Genomic DNA, 13144 nt, shown 5'->3' on the forward strand with positions numbered 1-13144 from the left:
TCACTTCCTGTCTTGCCTGTTTCTGTCTGCGTTGTGTCTTGTTTAAATCTGTCTGTGGTTCCCGGTCGTTAGTTTCCCTGGTGTGTCTAATTTACCCGATTGTGTTCAACTGGTGTCCCTGTGTTTTCTCCTCCCTCCTCACCTGTGTCTTGTTTCTGTGATTAGTCTTGTGTCATGACTAGTTCGTCGGTGAGTGTTCTGTTTTGTCTTTGTTGTTCACCTAGCCTTGAAATAAAGGAATTCTCACTTTAATCTGCATTTGGGTCCTACCTGCTTCACACACCGTGACAGAACGAACCGACCACAAAATGGACCCAGCAGATGATCCATGGGAGGTTGAATTACAGCATTTAACATTCTATCTGGCTTGCTGCTTCGATTGGTGGAAGTGTTCGGTAGAAGAGGGCTGCTCTGGTAGAGGCGCACCGGTTGGCAGCAGAGAAACTAAGTTTTGTGGAGTTCTTACCTGACTGGATTTTGGACTTCCTTGAAACATGTGATTCCCGGCCTGCTAGCCCCAGGCATGCTAACTCCATGTTCCACAATTCCCAACCTGGCACCACACGCCTAGGTCGGTTTCGCCTGAAGTCAACCCGTGCTTCTGCCCCAGTTCCTGCTCCTGTCCAGGAGTTGTATTCCGGAACTCGTCTGGCTTATGGAGGTCCACGGAGTATTCAGGAGGCTGCTAAGAGGAGTCGTCGCAAGGCCAGGCTAGCAGCCCGAGCCCCAGCAGCCATGGTTCCGGCTCCAGTACAGGCCCCAACAGCCATGGTTCCGGCTCCAGTTCTCCTCCCTCCTCACCTGTGTCTTGTTTCTGTGATTAGTCTTGTGTCATGACTAGTTCGTCGGTGAGTGTTCTGTTTTGTCTTTGTTTAGCACCTAGCCTTGAAATAAAGGAATTCTCACTTTAACCTGCATTTGGGTCCTACCTGCTTCACACACCGTGACAGGACTGAGGGTCTTTCCTCTGCGAGGAGGACCAGGCCTGATGGAGGAGCCCATGCTGGGCATAGCTGATACCAACTGCACAGGCCTAGTCGGTCACTTTATTTGACTAAATGTGTTTACTTATACATTTAATAGGTTTAAACCTTCTGTCCATATGTGCTTTTTATTCAAAACATTTTTGATTAAGTTTTGGTTCACATTTCAATAAATTGTATTTGTATTTGCACTCCTTTTGTCCATTATTCTTACTGAAAATGTTAGATGACACATTCACATCTGACTGAAGATTGGCCCCATTTATTTGTGACGTTGCAAACTCTGCGGTACAAGGCACAAGTGATGTGAAGCTCATAAAGTGAGGCAAATAGAAATAATCAGCTGATGGAGTGTAGATGTGGAAATAGCTGCATTCGATCAGCTGACTGTTTTTACAATAAAAGTAGTTTCTTAGTGAATGTCCTGTACTGGTCTTAAAATCTCATAACATCAGCTTTTAATGTTCCTCTTGGAAGTTCTTCTTGACCCTCAGAGAAGGAGAAAATGTCGTGTCTTTCAGGCATGTCATTTCCTAACAAAAATGACAGGAAACATAAAACGTATTATTGCAGAACAAGTGTGTTATTTATGAAAGCAGTGTGTTTGTGTGTTTAGGGGCTGTAGATATAATTATTTTGTAATTGTAATGTTTTTTTTTCTTTCAACAGTGAGCTACAAAGACAATCAGATTATGTATGAAGCTCATCAACATTGAAATATATGTTATTATCAAAATAATATTTAACTGTTATCAAAACGTAGTGCAACTGTAGAAGCTTGCTCTGTTGTCTCACTGAAAGAATAACTTTTACCACGTTTTTTACAGACAATATTGAGAGATAAAGAGTAGCAGTTCTCACTATGTGTTAAATATCTTTGCCTTCAATACATTAAATTAGAAAGCTGACAAAGTCATATTGCTTGTTAACATCTAAATGTAACTTTTTGCATGGAAAAAACCCTCAATTTAACTGATGTGTAGGTGATCTAGTATTTAGTATTGTTTAATAGAATGTATATCAGTGTATTCAAGTCAATACTTACAACTTACAACTGATTCTCTTCTGTTGAACATGTTGGATTATGTATTGTCCGTGTCAGGGTCCTTTTTATTTTACTGTAACTTTGGAAGTTGTGTTACCAATGCTTACTGTTTATTTGATACCCATTTGGTAATGCAATTAATAAAAACAACAAGGTTTGGGTTCGTTCTTCAGATGACTGTGACGTTAACGTGTAAGCTCGATAATGAACTCCCGCTCAACCAACCATATTGTAATATCGAACTAATCATCTTGAAATATGACATTCATAATTGTAATATACACATCTTATTGTGAGGTTGATTTCACATACACTACTTCGACGTTAGCTTGTCTACATACTTGAGCATAGCCAATATAAATTAACCTTAGCGATGCATACAGTTCCTACCTACATAATAAAATATCTCTCTAAGTTACAAGGATGACCTTATTTTATCAACCTCAAACAGAAGCCGTTTGTTCAACAGTATTATCCCACTTAACACTTGTATATTTCGTTTTAACCTTTATATATACAGTCTATGATTTTAACTTGTAGGCTACGATTAGCATCGTTAGCACTGATGTAGCTACCACTCGCTCACATGCTAACCCAAGCCTTAACATTCATTACGTAGCTGATTAAAATCATTAACACATAAATAAAGTACTCAAATTTCACTTACCGTAAAACCGCATTCATGTACCGTCTGTTTCAACCGCAGTGCGAGTCACAATAGTCCGATATATAAGCATGAAGAACAAACAAGTTCAAGTTGTGTTCCCTGGATGAACTGAGCAGGCAGAGTCCCTGTAGCTTCACGGAGCAGCTAGCAGAGAGACAAGAAGCTAACAGCAGCAGTCACTTGACAGAGCTGTCACTCAATGTGACCACGCCCTAATTTATGCAAAAACGTTAAGACCTAATATAAATAAAAGGGTCTTGTTAGAAAACAATTCACTCACCAATTCATATTCATGAAGGTGGAATCTAACTATATCCCGAATAATTTGTATTGCATCCATAGGTAGAAACATGTTTATTTCTGCTGTAAAGTTGGGCATTTTAACATGGGGGTCTATGGAAATGGATCCTTTCTGCAGTCATCGCCTATCGGCCAATGGATGAACTGCAGTTTGTGGCACTTCCTTATTGGCGTCCCGGCTCTGCCTCAGAGTTTGCCGCTTGGTTTCACCCCAGTACCTCAGGCCTGAAACAGGGGTGACTTCCTGTTTGTAGTCAGTGTTGCCTTCAGGATATTCATCTCGGGTGAGTGGAGTGGAGGGGCAGTAGAGGGGCTCGACGTGTAATAAGCCAATCTGCTCCTGTAGAGGAGGACATCTGCCACTCGTCTTTGTGTTACTGCCAAGGTCAGATTGGGACTGTGGCAGCGTGATCTGAAAGAGAGACAGAGGGGAGGAGAGAAATGAAGGAGTGATCAATTGAAGAATGGCAGAACTTCTTGATTCAGTTTCCATCTTTGAAGCCCAGTTGGATTTTTTTATTAATGGGAAGCAAGTAGGAGTTTGTTATGAGACGTTTGCTGGTTTAAATCCCAGAACAGTGCGTAGAAAGAAGAGTTTTGGTCATTGTTACTAAAAAGTAATTTTGTGCTATTCAAAAGTAATCCTTGTGATCTGGAACTTCAATGTCTTAAAATTGTCTGATTGTAAGATGTGTTGAAAAAATTGTTGGGTTATTGTTATTGTATGTTGTGAATGATCTTTGGTTTCGGAATGTTACAAAATGGTTAGACAGAAGAAACTATTTTAATATCCAATGAGCATTGTTGCTCAAGCATGGTTTGAACACGTTTTCATGCCTCCATGATGGCTGGAACTATATATTTTCTTTGTCTGTCTTTTCCAGTCCCATGAATGCGTTATCTCAGCAATGCCTTGATGGTATCTTTTCAAATTTCAAACAAATGCCATTAGGACTCAATCATAAACTGATAAAACTATGACGGTCAAAGGTCAAGGCCACTGTGACCTCACGTATTTCAGGTTCTTGTGGACGTGATATCTCAGAAACACTTTAAGGGAATTTCTTCAAATTTGGCACAAACGTCCGCTTAGTCTCAAGAATGAACTGATTCGATATTATATTATAGTTCATTAATTTGTGTTCCAATTAAGACAACACACATTTCTATGATTTTTGGACATTTTCAAAAGACTTGGATGTAAACCCTTCAGGGATTTAAGTTTAACAACTTACATGATCTGAAAGGAGATATTGTGCTGGAGTCCTTTTAACCTGTTAAGCCCTGAGCCTGTTTTTCAGGTTTCAGGCTCGAAAATGACATGCCCAGAACAAATGACTATATCTTCACTTCTAAAAGGGGTACATTAATTACAACAATTCTCAAAGCAATGATACACCTGTGAGTTGGATGTAGAAAAGTCAGAATCAATAGATGTTTTTATTTGAAAGTAAATTGAGATTGAACATAGTAAAAAAAATTAAATGATTGTGTCCGTCCAAAAAAAACAACCATAACTTATAGTGAAAACCACCCTTGAATGATGGGATAGTAGACAAAAAGCTTTAGGAATCCAAACTATAACATATACTAAGTACCCTCTGGGGTCATTTGGGTTGAGTAGAAGCTAGCAAGCTAGGCTATAGCTTCCAGCCGTAAAGTGAAGGCTAACATTAGCACTGCTGCTGAGTCACTAGCAGTCTTTCTCTTATCTGTGTGTTCGTGTGACTTTAAATACCCAGACTGTCAGAACGTTCAGCAGTAGGCCGACTCATTACGTTACTCAGTGATTTCAAACATGGAGTTATGTATGCGTGTGAATTCTCCAGGCTGCCTTTGAAGCTGTTGGAATTTAGAGGTTATAAAAACCTATTTTAGTGCTGGAATAACAGTCAGCAACACACAGGGGTGCTATCACTGAATAGAACTAATGAATAACTAATGAATAAATAAAGAAAAGAGATGACATGTGTTTAGTGAGAAAGCTCCCTGTGCTGTCATCTGAAGGCATGTCACAGATCTCACACTGCTACAACAGAGACTCTACATTCAATTCCCTTTCCTACCCTATGTCTTTATTTATCAAATTATAGCGTTTTGAAAAGCATTAAGTATTGAAGCCATGCAGAACAACTTTAGAATTAAAGGTAGGTTAGATGCAGGGCGACAGTTGTGTTAGTGTTCGAGGGTCCATAGTTTCCTCCTGCAGTCACAACGCCCAGAATCCTCTCTGTCTCTGCCTCCACCTTGCAGAACATGACTAAGCATTTTCCCAGCAGAGCAGATACTTGTTTGTTAGAATATGAGTGCAGGATACATACAGTGGGGCAAAAAAGTATTTAGTCAACCACCAATTGTGCAAGTTCTCCCACTTAAAAAGATGAGAGAGGCCTGTAATTTTCATCCTAGGTGAGCTAAATGAAAAGTATTGCGAGATCTCGCAAAAGTACGTAATTTCACATTCTAGCACAGTTTATTGCTCTTATAACTTGATTGTTGCCAACTACGATGCTCAACAGCTCGCTTAACGGAACTTTGACGCTGGTATCAGTTTACCACCAATCACGGGAGTATTGTGTATAGAAAGTATTGAGTTATATTTCCCGCGCTACCTATTACTAACATCCATGAAGGCAACATGACAGAGGGAGGCTTGTCACTCAGGATGCCCAACTACTCTTTGGTAAGCCCCGCCCCCCCAAGCAACATCAGGGCCAAAAGTTTGAAAGTGAAAAAAAAGACCTGAAAGTGAAAAACGATCTGAAGGTGAAAAGCAATGTGAAACCTGAAAAAACAAGATTTGAAACTGAAATTGTTTTTAATCTGAAAACGAAAAATCTGCAACTGAAAAAAATAAGGATTCAAATATCAAAATATGTATAAAAGTGAAATCTGAAAATAAATATTTTATTCCAAAAAATTGCTGAACTGAATCAAAAATAATATTCAACCTGAAAAATGATTTCAAATACTTATTTTTATTTTGAATACATCATTGTATTTTTCAAAGTTCAGGATGAAAACTTGAACTTTCAAATAAATTGTATTTTGTTGAATTATCAAAACGTATGACCCTGAAATAGCTCCATAGATATCTCCTAACTTAAAGCAAAATTCAATGTTGGCTTTGCATTTTACTGTTAAAAAGAAGAAAACATAAGCTTTGTGGATCAGAATACAGAAATGCACATATAGCTCAAATCAGCGTTTGATTGACAGTTTGGCTAACAGAATCACAGATTGAAAAACTAAACAAACTTGCATCGACAGAATAAGCATAGCGTACAAGCTTAAGATATTGATCTTTAACTGACCAGAGATCTGATCTACTGAGCACTTGCTTTAAATTGGAGAAGTGATATGTGATGTATTATCTTATGGTATTTCTTATTGTACAGTCATTTCCTCATCCTCAAAACAGACACATTCTGAATGAAACCATTGTTTCTATTAAGATTACATAAATGCAGTACACATACAGTATGTCAATGAAATAAAACAGGCCTATTTCTGTACTGTATGTAAATAAAAATGTCCACTTTACCAGGAAGAACTGAGCAGAATTGAGCATTTTATTTGGTATTGATCTGTATATTTTCCTTTTGGCCAACATCACGAGAGTCTCGACTTTCTTGAAACTATCATAGTTTGGGTGCTTCTTAAGGTTTTAAAGGAGACACATTAAATGTCAAAAGTATCAGATTTGAGCCTTTAATTGGGATATAGCCTAGCCATGACAGGACTAGGGAGGACTGTTATATCTACAGGAAACAGTGTTAATGTTAGGTGCAAATCAGAGCTAAGATATAGATATTACACAGACATTAGGCCATTTACAGGCACTTTAGTAGTAGTAGTAGTAGTGGTGATGGTGGTGGTGGTACCTTAGCCTTTTTCAGCTACCCATGCTACACCCAGCTAGCGTGTTTGTTGGTTGGTTGGTACAAACTGAAGTATCTCCACTTCTACAAGAGCATAATGTTGCATTAACACTGGGTAAAATATATTTGTTCATCTGTATTTTAGCCTCAATTCTAAACAGTTTTTCTATCTGTAATGACTCAGTAATCAGCGCACAGTCTGTCTTCCCACTGTGTAATGTGTGTGTCTGTGTACGCTGTTTGTGTCTGTGTGTGTCTGTGTGTGTCTGTGTATGGCTGTGTGTGTCTGTGTATGGCTGTGTGTGTCTGTGTGTGGCTGTGTGTGTCTGTGTATGGCTGTGTATGTTGTGTATGGCTGTGTGTGTCTGTGTATGTCTGTGTGTGTCTGTGTGCATCTGTGTGTGTCTGTGTGTGTGTGTCTGTGTACGCTGTTTGTGTCTGTGTGTGTCTGTGTGTGTCTGTGTATGGCTGTGTGTGTCTGTGTATGGCTGTGTGTGTCTGTGTATGGCTGTGTGTGTCTGTGTGTGGCTGTGTGTGTCTGTGTATGGCTGTGTATGTTGTGTATGGCTGTGTGTGTCTGTGTATGTCTGTGTGTGTCTGTGTGTATCTGTGTGTGTCTGTGTGTGTGTGTCTGTGTATGTCTGTGTATGTCTGTGTATGTCTGTGTGTGTCTGTGTATGGCTGTGTGTGTCTGTGTGTGTCTGTGTGTGGCTGTGTATGGCTGTGTGTCTCTGTGTATGGCTATGTGTGGCTGTGTGTGTCTGTGTATGTCTGTGTATGTCTGTGTGTGTCTGTGTGTGTCTGTGTATGGCTGTGTGTGTCTGTGTGTGTCTGTGTATGGCTGTGTGTGTCTGTGTGTGTGTCTGTGTATGGCTGTGTGTGTCTGTGTGTGTCTGTGTATGGCTGTGTGTGTCTGTGTGTGTCTGTGTATGGCTGTGTGTGTGTGTGTGTCTGTGTATGGCTGTGTGTGTCTGTGTATGGCTGTGTGTGTGTCTGTGTGTGTCTGTGTATGGCTGTGTGTGTCTGTGTGTGTCTGTGTATGGCTGTGTGTGTATGTGTGTGTCTGTGTATGGCTGTGTGTATGGCTGTGTGTGTCTGTGTGTATGGCTGTGTGTGTCTGTGTATGGCTGTGTGTATGGCTGTGTGTGTCTGTGTGTATGGCTGTGTGTGTCTGTGTGTATGGCTGTGTGTGTCTGTGTATGGCTGTGTGTGTCTGTGTGTGTCTGTGTATGGCTGTGTGTGTCTGTGTGTGTCTGTGTATGGCTGTGTGTATGGCTGTGTGTGTCTGTGTGTATGGCTGTGTGTATGGCTGTGTGTGTCTGTGTATGGCTGTGTGTATGGCTGTGTGTGTCTGTGTATGGCTGTGTGTGTCTGTGTGTGTCTGTGTATGGCTGTGTGTATGGCTGTGTGTATGGCTGTGTGTGTCTGTGTGTATGGCTGTGTGTGTCTGTGTGTATGGCTGTGTGTGTCTGTGTATGGCTGTGTGTATGGCTGTGTGTGTCTGTGTATGGCTGTGTGTGTCTGTGTGTGTCTGTGTATGGCTGTGTGTGTCTGTGTGTATGGCTGTGTGTGTCTGTGTATGGCTGTGTATGGCTGTGAGTGTGTGAAGGGGTGATCATCAGTCTGGCAGGTATCACAGCACACAGATGTGTCGCTCAGCTGGCAACAGACAGATGTGCAAGGCTCTGTTTGCTGTGTCAGTAAATCCGAAGCTGTGGATCTCTCCAGTCCGACTGCACTCACATATTTTCATCATTCTGCTCTGAGTTGTCCTTTTATATCCTTGAATTGTAGTATATATCGTCCTCCCTTCCTCACCTTACTTATTTGTTATTTTCTCTGCTTTGATCTCCCACTCTCTGTTACTGTTGTTCATTCATTCCTATCATAAGCCAGCATTATGTCACCATCTCTTTTTCTTTATCCCCACAAATCCCATTACATGCTTGTAACCACGCAACCATGAACTGTCATGCGGACCTAAGGACAGCAATGTTAAACATAATATATTCTCAATCTTGTATTCAGTTTCAGTTGAGACATTAAATCAAGTTCATGTGTAATACTTTATTGATACATGTACTGCCTGTTGAATAAGAGTTTCAAGTATTAGGAGAGGCATTTCTATTCTATGATGCATTTGACTTCAGAGCCAGGCGTGAAGGAAACAAAGATCATTTCATTATTGGAACATTTCACTGACTGACCCCATTAGTGGCGAGGCCTAAGGATGATAAGGTTGATTGGAACACTTAAGTCCAGTGCATGATAATCTGTTAATTTCTGAGGGTAATTGTGGCCCCTTAAGGATGAATCCTAATGTTTAATTGACCCCACTAATCTTTTAAATGAAATCTAATGGTCCAATTTGTAATTCACTAAGCACAATCAAGCTCCCCAGAGAGTAGATCCACTGATTTTGAAGATATTTTATAATCTTACATTAAGATTGCATATCAAAGCGTGTTAGACCTCTTTTACCACTCGTTTCTGTTTAGACTGAAGTATAATGCCAAATGTCAGATGTACACTGTAGCCTACACTGCATACAAAGCACTTGATTGGAACATCATTATATTGCAGGTATTTGGTCATAAACACATATTGTCAAGTTCATTTTATGAAAATCCATTTGATCGTTGCTAAGAAAGTTACAAAGAGTGGATGGTTGATTGAAGGTAGGTTATAAGAAAATGGTCCAACAAAGCCAACGTGGAATGTGGCAACTTGGGATCCGTGTCAAAGTCCGTTTGAAGTCCTACAATTTCACTTCAACATTATAAGAGGTTTTTAAGCAGTACAATTACAAAGAACAAAGACATCTCAAATTTCAATTCCTTATACAAGCAGTCTCACATTACTTCAAAAATATTCATCATAACATCGAACAAAGACTGTCGTGCACTGAACTGTTAGTGCATTCTTATATTAATTATCTTCATCGTGACATGACATCCCTCTTTATTCAAGTTTCATGAAAAGCTTTGTTTTATAGTGCTTTGGCTGTTGAGAGAATCTTTTGAAAAGATGACACACAATAACAGGGTTAAAAAAGGATATGTAACCCAGTAATTTTAAATTGGATTAATGTCTTTATAATCATACCCGGTTACCAATGATATAAAGTGATAAGGTCATTCATCTCGTCTAACTTCAACAGCATTTGTGGGTTCTTTTTCACATGGCCAACCAGCTGGCTTGGAAATATAATTGTTGAATGCGTTGAAAATTCAGACATCAGGAATTACTCAGAAGCTTCTTTTACCATGTCTCAGCCAGCCATACGATCAAAATAATCTGCCAATTTCATACGAGTGCACTAGCAGAAGTACTATTGCAGCACAACCCGGGGTACTGGTGACAACTAATGTAGCTAACATAGAAAACTATTATACATATTAGTGCGGTTAAGTGTCTCAAATGCTATCTCATAAGCCTTGCATTCTAACATTTTGTGTTAAAAATGACACAAAAAAGCCCAGAAGAAGTTACAATTGTACATTTGACTTCCTAAAGTAAAACATATACAATTCAATACCAAAATCACCAAAATTGATCCGGTGGTAAAATGTATTTTATCTGCTGGCAATGATGGCCATCTTGAAAAATGGTTGCAATTCTGATAATGTAAGTGGTTTACGGGCTTTAAAAAAAAAAAAAATGGCCGCAGGAACATGAACATGGAAATGTTGATCCACTATCTACTTTTGAAAGATTGTTATCTACAGTACCAGTGGAGGCGCTGACAGGAGTGCAGGAGTGTGAGTATTCAGAAGACAGCTCTCCAGGCACTGTGGCTGGGCATGAGTCACATCTAAGGCTCCACCAGGCCTCCTGTTCTACATAAAGTCACCGTGTGTGTTGTGTGCATGAGGAGAAGCGTGTGACGTGCAGATCGGTACACCGCACTGATATAATCAAGTGCCAACTGGAGGCTCTTTTAGTTTTGTATAGTGTGTGTGTGTGTGTGTGTGTGTGTGTGTGTGTGTGTGTGTGTGTGTGTGTGTGTGTGTGTGTGTGTGTGTGTGTAAGCAGTCTGAATAGCAGTCTGTGTCGGTCAACAGCCTACAGGACAAAGCAAGCACTTGTGTTTGTGACAGGAGCATTTTGGGAAACTGTTCGTTTTTCAAAAAAACACAATTGGCTACTTGATCAGACAGCGCTTTATTACTTTGTTCAGGTTTTTTCATGTCTAAAATAAATCCCTCTGCAGGGCTGACAGCATGCCTTAGCCAACAGTTCTAAAACAAGCTACAGGTGAAAGAAAAAAAAAATTCACTTAATAAACAGTGAAACGTAAACATATTGTTGAACTGCACTGATCTATGTTTTAATATTAACAATGGATCCAAACACTGTATGTACTAGTGTTGCACGGTGCACCGATACTAGAAAGTGTTACAATAGTTGTTATATGTTTCCACACGGACACTGTTGAGGGGAACACACGGGAGCAGGCATGCGGATGAAGCCAGGGTGTAAATGTTCAACCCTATTGATTCGTGTTCACCAACACGATTTTCCCCTTTTTTTCGTGTTGCACAGCACGATTTTAAAAGCAATGTATTTCTACTGGTAATGACGCGCATGGAAGCACGGCATTCGTTAAAGTGAAAAGAGTTTAATAGAGTTTGTGTTGTTTAAAAAGCAAAAGTCTTCTGCCATCCTTTACTCCGAAAAACTATTTGTTTCTCCGAATCGAAGGGGAAAAATACAAAAGCATTGCACACAATTTAAACCAATCAATGTTGTGTAATTAACAAGGATAATCTGGTGTTTTTTAGTCGATGAGTAATGCAGATATCACTGTAAAATCAATCGACAGTAAGGGGAATACTTACTTCCGGGTGTACAATTCTCCGTTATCCAATGGGAATGGACGCTCACATTGCCTTTAAGGGCAGCCGACACAAACGAATGCCGTGCTTCCATGAGCGTCATTACCAGTAGAAATACATTGCTTTTAAAATCGTGCTGTGCAACACGAAAAAAAGGGGAAAATCGTGTTGGTGAACACGAATCAATAGATTAAAAATCGTGTTGGTGAACACGAAATGCCATGAGACTGGGTTGAAATGTTATGCTACGTTCTATGTAAAAGTTTAATAAAGTGTAAGCAGCTAAAAGTGCTTCAACCGTCCATTCTTGTAATATGAGGGGCAAAAATGAAACATGGTGGCAGCGGAAATTGGAAACTTGGAAGTAAGAGAGCAGTACAAAAGAAGAAAAAGAAAACAAACTTTTGCTGTGCAGCTAACCAGCTAGCCTGCTAAGAGTGTGTTCCCAGGTGTGTTGCATTTAGCTCATTAAATAGGAGACTCACTCTTCCTTTGAGCCACATTCTCAGTGGAATCACAGACCCTAGGCTCCCTGTCTCCACCTGCTGGACTGGAGCCAGATGTTGAATTGCACTTGGGGCTCTGACAAAACAGACAGTATTATCACTGAAGTGAAATCAGCCCACGGTGGTCTACACATGCAACAAATACAGAAGGAGTACAGTGATGTGTTCACAGGTGACGGCTGCCTGGAAGGAGAGTACAAGATCGAGATCGACGAAAGGGTTGAGCCGGTGAAACTCCCCAAACGACGAGTCCCGGTTGCCATGATGACTCCTCTCAAGTTAGAGCTGCAGGATCTACAAAGGAGAGAGATCATCACACCTGTGGAGAAAAGCACAGACTGGATAAGTAGTCTTGTCACAGTGCAGAAACCTAATGGCAAGCCAAGAATATGTATTGATCCAAGACCACTGAACAAGGCTCTAAAGCGGAGCCATTTCCCACTTCCTACCATTGATGACATCCTTCCAGACCTGTCGAGAGCGAAGGTGTTCACAGTCTGTGATGTCAAACATGGCTTTTGGCATGTGAAATTGGAGGAGGAGTCAAGCTATCTAACAACATTTGCTACACCGTCTGGCAGATTTAGGTGGCTCAAGATGCCGATGGGAATCAGCCCAGCACCTGAGATTTTCCAGCGGATGCTGAATCAAGCACTGGAGGGTCTGCCAGGCATCTACATCATAGCTGATGACGTATTGATCACAGGAGAAGGTGACACACAAGAAATGGCCTTCAAAGACCATGATGATACATTGAGACAGTTTCTAAGCAGATGCAGAGAAAAGAATATCAGACTGAATGCAGAGAAATTCAGGTTGAGGCAGCAGGAGGTGCCATATATTGGACACCTGCTGACAGCAGATGGACTGAAAATTGACCCCGAGAAGATCAGGGCAGTGAGAGACTGATGGGCATGGTAAATG

This window comes from Gymnodraco acuticeps, unplaced genomic scaffold (genome assembly GCF_902827175.1).
Source record: "Gymnodraco acuticeps unplaced genomic scaffold, fGymAcu1.1, whole genome shotgun sequence".
Lineage (NCBI taxonomy): Eukaryota > Metazoa > Chordata > Actinopteri > Perciformes > Bathydraconidae > Gymnodraco > Gymnodraco acuticeps.